Below are 8,004 nucleotides of genomic sequence, written 5' to 3' on the forward strand. Positions count from 1 at the left end.
TCTATTTCTTGCATCACTACAAGAAAAATGAGAAATAATGACGCTTTTTATGCGTCAAGAAAGGCAAAAGATGACGCTTCTCTAAAGCGTCCTCTTCGGCTCTGTCATTATATGTGTTAGCCAACAATGACGCTTCTAGGAAGCGCCATCTTTGATAAATGCTTTTAATGACGCTTAAAGAAACGTCATCTTTGAATAATGTTAATAACGACACTCATAAAAAGTGTCATCTTTAAACATATTCTAGTGAAATAAGTTTTACAAAATTAGTAATCTTGATACTTATTGGAGTGTCATCTTTAATAAAATTGATCAATGACACGTTCAAAAGTGTCATATTTGATTTATGTTAACTATGACACTTATAGAAGTGTCATCTTTGATCATTTCATATTAAAAATTATATTTATATTTTGTTGTTAAAATAATGATTTCATATATAATTAAATAAAAAGAAAAGAAAAACTCAAAATCAAATTGAATATTACTAATAAAGATATCTTCAAATATTGATATATAATAACCTAGTTCAAACCATTAATGTAGCTACTTATATACAATAATTGCATACAAATTTGTTAATTACATCAAAATATTTCAAACAACAATTTCTAATTCTTTCAACAAGAGTACAAATATTACTGCAACAATTATTAAGATTTATATTCTACAAAAAAATTTTGTTCAACCTTCAAATGACTAATGATGCAATCTTCATGGTGGTTTTCGATCGACATCACCTCCTTTAATAAATTGGGTTATCTTCTTTTGGCAAACCAGTTTCCTTTGCATCCTATAAACAAATATAGGAAGAATTAAAAACTCATAAATTATACATGCAACAATCAATAAATACAATTGAAACAATAACTTTCATAAAAATTTGAAAGGAAAAAAAAAAAAAAAAAACTAGAACTAATATAAAATGAAATGAGAAAATTTTTAGAAAAATAAATGAGTTAGAAAAAAATAGTTAGAGCTTATCACTTGAGGATTAAATGTTGTTCACTAATTAAGTAGAAAAACTTTATAATAAAATAGTGATTCCTTAGTAAATAAAATAAAGTAAAATCTTCAAGAGTAACATATTTCCAAATATGATATAACATCAAAAAGTTAAAAATTAATGAATCACGGTACACCAAAACAACAAAAGGATAAATGAAACATAATATAAATAACTAACCAAAATAAATGTTCCTCAAGCAAAGCTGTGAACATAAAAAATTCAAACATACAAAGGAAATACCAAAGGAATACAAGACTAGGTGGGTGGCTTCTCTAGAGATTCAAAAACTATAAATAAGGGGGGGAGGGGGGTTATCATTAATTTTCATGTTATATTTTCTTAAAAATTTTCAAATCCTGAAATCATGATAGGTTAGACTCTAGACATGACATTTTTTTCATCAACTTTTTTATAGGCTGCTTTCTAATAGAAGTAAATTAATTTTTTCATTCAATCATCACTCATCTTTTTTTATTGGTCAAATGGAAAAAAGGAAAAACAGAAGAATGATATCTTTTTTAGTGGTACACTTCCATTGATATCCTTTGTTATGTCATGCAAGTGCATTCACACACAATATTTAGTGCATAGAAGAATGACAGAACTTGGTAGATAGGCACATTCACCCAAAAAAATAAGTTAAAAGAAGCAAGACATCTTATAAGTGTTAACATACCTTTTTGATGATAATATCAATCACTGGAGACATAGGTACCTACTTCTTTACTATCACATCTCCCCAAAATGGAATATATGAAGGTATTGATACCTATGGAAAAATGTCAAATAAGAAATTAGCTTTTTACCACATTTTCCTTTAATTAGAAACAAATAATTCATTTTGCAAAAAATGGATGTACAATACAGAATTCTTAGAGAGGAACACAATTGCAAAAATAAGACAATGTAGAAGAAAGAAAAATCTAAGAAAATGATAATTATTTAAAAAAATCATGTATACCTTGTAGATTGTTTGAGTAGATGTAACATGTAATTTATAGGATGAATTTTCTGTATGACTAATTGATTTTTGTCAAGCTTAAGACTGGTACTAAATGAAATTAAACATTAGTAGAAAGCCTAATTTTTTAAAAGATAATAGAAAAAATTGAATGTGCAAACAACTAATCAATGTAGTAGATATTGATGTTTAGTCTGTTGTAGTTCATCCTTCCAGAATACCAAAAAAGGAACCTGTACTAGGGTATTGCTTTAACAAGAAACAAAAAAAAAAAAAGTTTCACTAAGGATCCAAATTTCAACAAAGCTCTTTTCGATCAATTGCTTATAAAATTGTGGGAAGGACTACAAATTTTGAGTCTTGAAATTCTTCAAATATGGGACTTGGGAAAATTTGTTTCAAAATTTTGATTTCTAAGAGAAACTGAATTTAAAAACTCACTCAATTACTAAGAGAAAAAAAATATATCATAATTTTAAGCCTTGGATTTCAAATTAAGGCCTCATAAGATGTGACTACATAAGTTTGAGTTGAGTTGAGTAGAATTGGATAGACTTTTTATTATGTGCTATCTAAGAAAACTTACCCAGAAATAAATTGAATACTTTAATTCACTCCTGACCAAGAAAATGCAAACTCGGAGACATAAACCCTTATGAAACCTCAAAAGAAGTGATCTAAATGAAATGAATAAAAGTATATCAAAGCAAACCCTCTTAGGACTAGTCATGTAAGTATCTAGAAAAATCCCCACACTGAGTAATTAAACAAATAGAACGAGTAATAGGAATCAAACTGTATGATTTTCTATATAAGAAACCTTAAGATGAGACCCCTTCATAACTTTTCAAGTCTCATGAAAATTAACGAAAAATCAAACAGCAAAAGAAAACTAAATGTTATTTCTTGTAAATGAATGAAGTCCAAAGTGGTTAATTATTATGTTTCTGCAGTTTGAGAAAGTAATATCTAAAACCCATTCATGATGAATAACACTATGCACAATAAGGAAATGAGATGGGAATGGAATAATAGTACCTGAAGGCTCCTCAGGGAAATAAATAAACATCAAGGAAGCACTGAGGCAGAGTGTAATTGCCAACATGAAGATCAAGGAAGACCTAAGCCCAGTAATAATGAAATATTCATTGTACCAATATGCACATGTGTGCACACACAGTATGAAACCATTTCAAGTGGTTAATGCTGAATCTCAATTAGAAAGCCGCCAACAATTTCATGAAAATTAGGGCATTAACATAATCCAAAACCTACTTTGACAAAAATATGTGTGCAGTTAGGATGCACTATATGGAGGGTACATTCTAAATCCTAATAGGTTATTAAATACACCCAAAAAAAATTCGCAATTATTAACCAGGAGTAAAAAGGAATGGTAAATAAAAAAAGGAAAGAGAATGACTGAAAATCAGTCCTTCAGTTTTCCCACATTAAGCTTCTACAGGACAAAACTAAAATGCTTCCTACTCAATACTCAAACAATTGTTAACTTCAAATAAATCTGATAAAGCAAGGGCTAAAAGACAAGAGGCTTAAAATTGTAAATCAAAGGAAAAAAATGACTAATATCTAGCAGATCAAATAGCATTAAAATTATTAGAATACTTTGTTATCTGGCGAGGTACATATATAAGTTCTCGCAAAATTTGTTTCGCTGAACTACCTCTATCAAATGTGTGGTCCCATAAACACTCATGAATTCCAAATTGTTCATTCGAAGCTGCTTCCGATACAATCCAATTAATAAATCCAATTTCTCCTTTACTGATTGAACCAATAACCTTACTTTAGCAACCTGTGCATAAATGAGGTGTTGAAGTACAAAACCGAGACTAGAAAATATATGAAGACAGTAAAGCATCACATTCACAATATGGAACACAAATTGAGAAGATGAACATTTCATACAAACCTCTGGGAATTGACCACTTGAAATAATGAATAAGTTAGGTAAATCCCCTTTATCAGCTGTTTCTTTGTTTAAGTTGGACAATAGTTTTGCAGCATTCCCAATTATACCAGATGATGAAGCTGTCAAAATCAACTTTCTTCACAAAACAGAGTGCACACTCCTTGATTGCCCCTTCTCATCAACATCTTTCTCTTCAATGTGAAGTCGCTGAAGTTGTTTCCCCAGCAAATAAAATAGCTTGCGTGACTGAAATGAACTGTACCATCCAATCATTGTCAACATGTAGTAATAAATGTGCTGTCAAGAAATGTAATTTTGTACAAATGGCTCCAGAATGTTGCAGCTAAGAGGCATTTTAGGAGCAACTTATTTAAAAATAATAAGAATTCAACTATTTAAGAATTATAACTCTAAGGTGGAGGTGGATCCAAGAATTCTAGGTTACTCTAAAAGTTGTTTTGATGATCAATAGCTTCCTCATACAGCAAACAGACCATGACTAATTCAGTCAGTCATAATGACCTTATCATTTCAGTGTGGATTTCAAGTCTGTTAAGTAAGATAACACCAAGAAAACCTACATAGTAAGGATCACTATAAATAAGACCTTCTAAGAACCAAGTGTTAATTATATACAGATAAGAAAGTCAAACACCAGAATAAGGCATTTATTTACCTCAGATGCAGTGGCTGTTCGGTGGAAAATTCTTGTTAGTCCACGTTGAATATCTGGTGACCTTCCTAAAGTTGTTAAAACTGAAGAAAACAAATAATTAACCTCAGGTTGTACATATGTGATATCAGAGTCTCCCTCATCAATCCCACCAAAATTTTGCGATGCTTTGCAAGAACCCATGGACATCACAATCTTAGAAACAGCATCAAGACGAGCAGATTTCATGTTTCTATCTCATAAAAGGTGAGATACCTGTGCCATGCAGTATAACTCAAAAATCAAATTCACGAAAATGAAGACCAAAATTGCAAGAGCAATATCTTATACCCAGTGCCTAAGAAATCTCGAACCAAATATGGTAAGAGTGTGGTTCATGGTATGCAACAAGGAGCCAGACTTAGATCCATCAGAGTGATTATTTAATACCTAAAAGCATTTAACCATTTGGTTAGTGTCAAAACAAGAACAAAATTTTGAAATGTGTTAAAGAGCAAAATATCAATTCAAATCACCTTTTTAATTACATGGAATAAGTGTGAAAATGTCCTAAGCTTCAAAACACAAAATTTGATAATCTATGCTGAATTTTTTTTCACTAGTCATCATCCATTGGTTCAAGTTGATGCCCAGAAATAGATATGGTTATATTCACAAACCCAAACACATTACTTATGTCATTCACAGTAAATGTAGAATAGTATAGAACTTAAAATGTAACTAGTGAGCTTAAAAAATGTCCAACTAATAACATTTCAGAAATACATATTAACAGTGTCAATTACCTCTAATTGTTGAAGTGCATTCGCCAAAAGGGTCATCTCCATGTTGCTTGAAAAGGGCCAAAACGAAGCTCCCATACACAGAATTCTTTCCAAACCAAATTGTTTCAAATGGCGAATGGTTAAGGCCAGTGCTTGAACAGCCAAATCTGGCATGCTCATAATTCCCTTAAAAACCAAAAAATAGACAGTAAAATAAAAAGGTAAATCATTCATAAAAACCATTCATTATTCTCCACCCACCCCATCCAAATAAATAGATAAATAAATAAGTAAAAGAAAAAAATAATTTTTATTGGAAAAATCACAAAACTAATAAGATAATCATAAAAGTCACAACCTTAGGCGTGAAAATTCAAGGAAGTTCTATGCTAACAACTAAACCTTTTAGGATAACATAGCAAAAAGGTCCAGAAACGATAAATGTGAAATCACTAGAAAGAGGAGAAAGAATCTATACAGCTAATATGAAAAGCAATAATAGTGAATGAGTATGTGTTGATTTTTTAGGTGAAAATTTTCATACATTTGGAGATAAATTGTCAATTTATCAACCACCTCTAAAGCTAAAATTCAATTTGATAGAGTATCTATAACAGATATATAATTGTCAATTTTCTAGCTAAGTTAGAGTTTCTTAAAGGGTGTTTTAGCATTTCTACATGGATGGTGGAACAAAAATAAAGTTAAAAAAAAATGGTAGTATCTACTAGTGGATGCACTATGGAACTGAAATCATAAAATAAGCAAAAAAAATTAGCTTTACAACTAAAATTCTCAAAATCTAGAAGAAATAAAAAACACACACACACACACACACACCAAAAATTAGAAGAAAAAAAAAGTTTGAAAGCAAGGGAAAAATGAAAAAGGAAAATGATTACCCCTCCATTTTCCATAGTAGTGGCCATGATAGCAGCAACTTCCATCACTCATGATAGAGGATTCCACATAAAGCCCAAAAATTTAAGCAACTTGTTTTCCTGTTTTGAAAAATTGTTCTTACCATATCAGTTTTTCCATCATTATTAATAAAATAAAACTAGGGCACTACTCAACAACATAAAGAATTATCCTTTTTCTCATCCAGTCTGTTTGGACCAAAGATCTAGAGCCTAGTTTCCCCTTCCTCTATTGCCAAACAGCTTGAATTAGAGCAACAACATGAACTGATTTTCTAAGCAGCTAGAGAGCATTTCAAAGGAAAGATGCTCTTCTATCACCATCAACGTTCTATATTGAAATTTGAGCAGCCTTTTAAACTGCAATATTAGTAGAAACAGAGTCCATCACATTCTCATTGGACTTAAAGAACAAAGGTGACTTGTTAAATGTACTTCTACCAAATATCCAACAATTCCTTTAAGGAAGTTTTATTGAAGATCCAGGCCCCAATTCCATTACAGCCACATTTCCTCAAGTGAAGTAAAAGGGCCCCCACATGGCAGAGGACATTAGAGCCCAATAAAACTATCTGGCAACTCAACACAAATTGGAAGCATGTACTGGGTAGCCCGATTGCAGCCCAGAACTTGTAGCCGTATACAACAGAGTACACTAGGGTGGCCAACACGATTTCTACTAATTGGAATGACTGTGAGAATTCAAGCCACATAAATAACATGCATAACAGCATTAAGTTCTTGAAAATGTTAGTAAACCTAGCTTACAATGTCCTAATATGGTGAAGTATGTGCGGAGCATGTGGAGGAAGTGACAGAGGTAGTAGGCGTATGACCAGAAAAAGGCTTGCCCCGATGGTTGTGTCCCCAGAAGGAAGCATAACAACCCTTGTAATGGGGTCTTGGACCTCCGCTAGAACCACCGGGTGTCCCGGATCTCAGCGACGACGGAGAAAAACGTCCCGGTGAATATGACGGTTGAAATCAAGGCCATGGAGAGGCTGTAGATAGCGGGAATGGGGCCCAAAGGCACGGGTCTACCAAAAATTTGAATGCACTTTCACAATGGAATGGTGAGTACACTCTGCAATAGGTAATTCCAACTGAGAAATTGAAATCTGTAAGAATGGTGTAAGGAAGAAATTAAAGCCCTAAAATAAAAGAAATTGAATCCCTAAAATGGTATAAGAGAATCAAAGGCCATCATGAAAATAGTACAAAAACTAATTTCAAGGGAGATAAAAAGATATACCATGGTTATGCACAACAAATGTCCATTAGGGCTGGGTTTCAACATCACGATTTTTTGAAATCTCTCTCAATAAGAGAATGTTGGAAACCCAATACTGCTAGGAGTGTTTTGGCAACTCGTGGGTGTTGACAGAAATCATCTGGCTTTAGAACGAACACTTGTTGATTTGTTGGAGGTGAGTGTGAGTATTGCGCATCGAGTGAAAGAACTATGAGGTTAAAGTGGAGATTGCGGGATTATGTGTACTTATAAGGGGAAATAAAAGATGACGCTCTTATAAAGCACCAAGGTTAAGCTACTCGTTGAATGACGCTTCTAAGAGTGCCATTATTTAAATTTCATCTTACAATGACCCTTCTAAAAGCGTCATTGTTTAAAAGCGCCATTGTTTCTACCTACAAAGTGTCAAGGGAATGTAAGCGCCAAGAAAAGTCATTTTTATTAATAAGCAATGACGCTTTTTAAAAGCGCCAAGAAATAAAACGCCATTGA

General features: G+C 32.3%; 1 long non-coding RNA gene across 3 annotated transcripts; it reads right to left on the reverse strand.

Moving 5' to 3' along the window:
* Positions 1-515: 515 nt before the first annotated feature.
* Positions 516-7,769, reverse strand: LOC117906889. Of its 3 annotated transcripts, XR_004649918.1 has the most exons (10): positions 7,513-7,769; positions 7,029-7,363; positions 6,243-6,341; positions 5,362-5,526; positions 4,907-5,005; positions 4,580-4,771; positions 3,904-4,159; positions 3,655-3,786; positions 1,686-1,778; positions 516-793 (listed from the first exon to the last, which is right to left on the reverse strand). It is a non-coding gene; the product is annotated as an uncharacterized LOC117906889 (long non-coding RNA). The 3 variants fall into 3 exon arrangements; XR_004649919.1 differs by lacking the exon at positions 3,655-3,786; XR_004649917.1 differs by lacking the exon at positions 4,907-5,005 and having other exon boundaries at positions 1,686-3,786; positions 4,580-4,831.
* Between the last annotated feature and the right edge of the window lie 235 nt (positions 7,770-8,004).

The sequence above is a fragment of the Vitis riparia genome, chromosome 18 (genome assembly GCF_004353265.1).
Source record: "Vitis riparia cultivar Riparia Gloire de Montpellier isolate 1030 chromosome 18, EGFV_Vit.rip_1.0, whole genome shotgun sequence".
Classification (NCBI taxonomy): domain Eukaryota; kingdom Viridiplantae; phylum Streptophyta; class Magnoliopsida; order Vitales; family Vitaceae; genus Vitis; species Vitis riparia.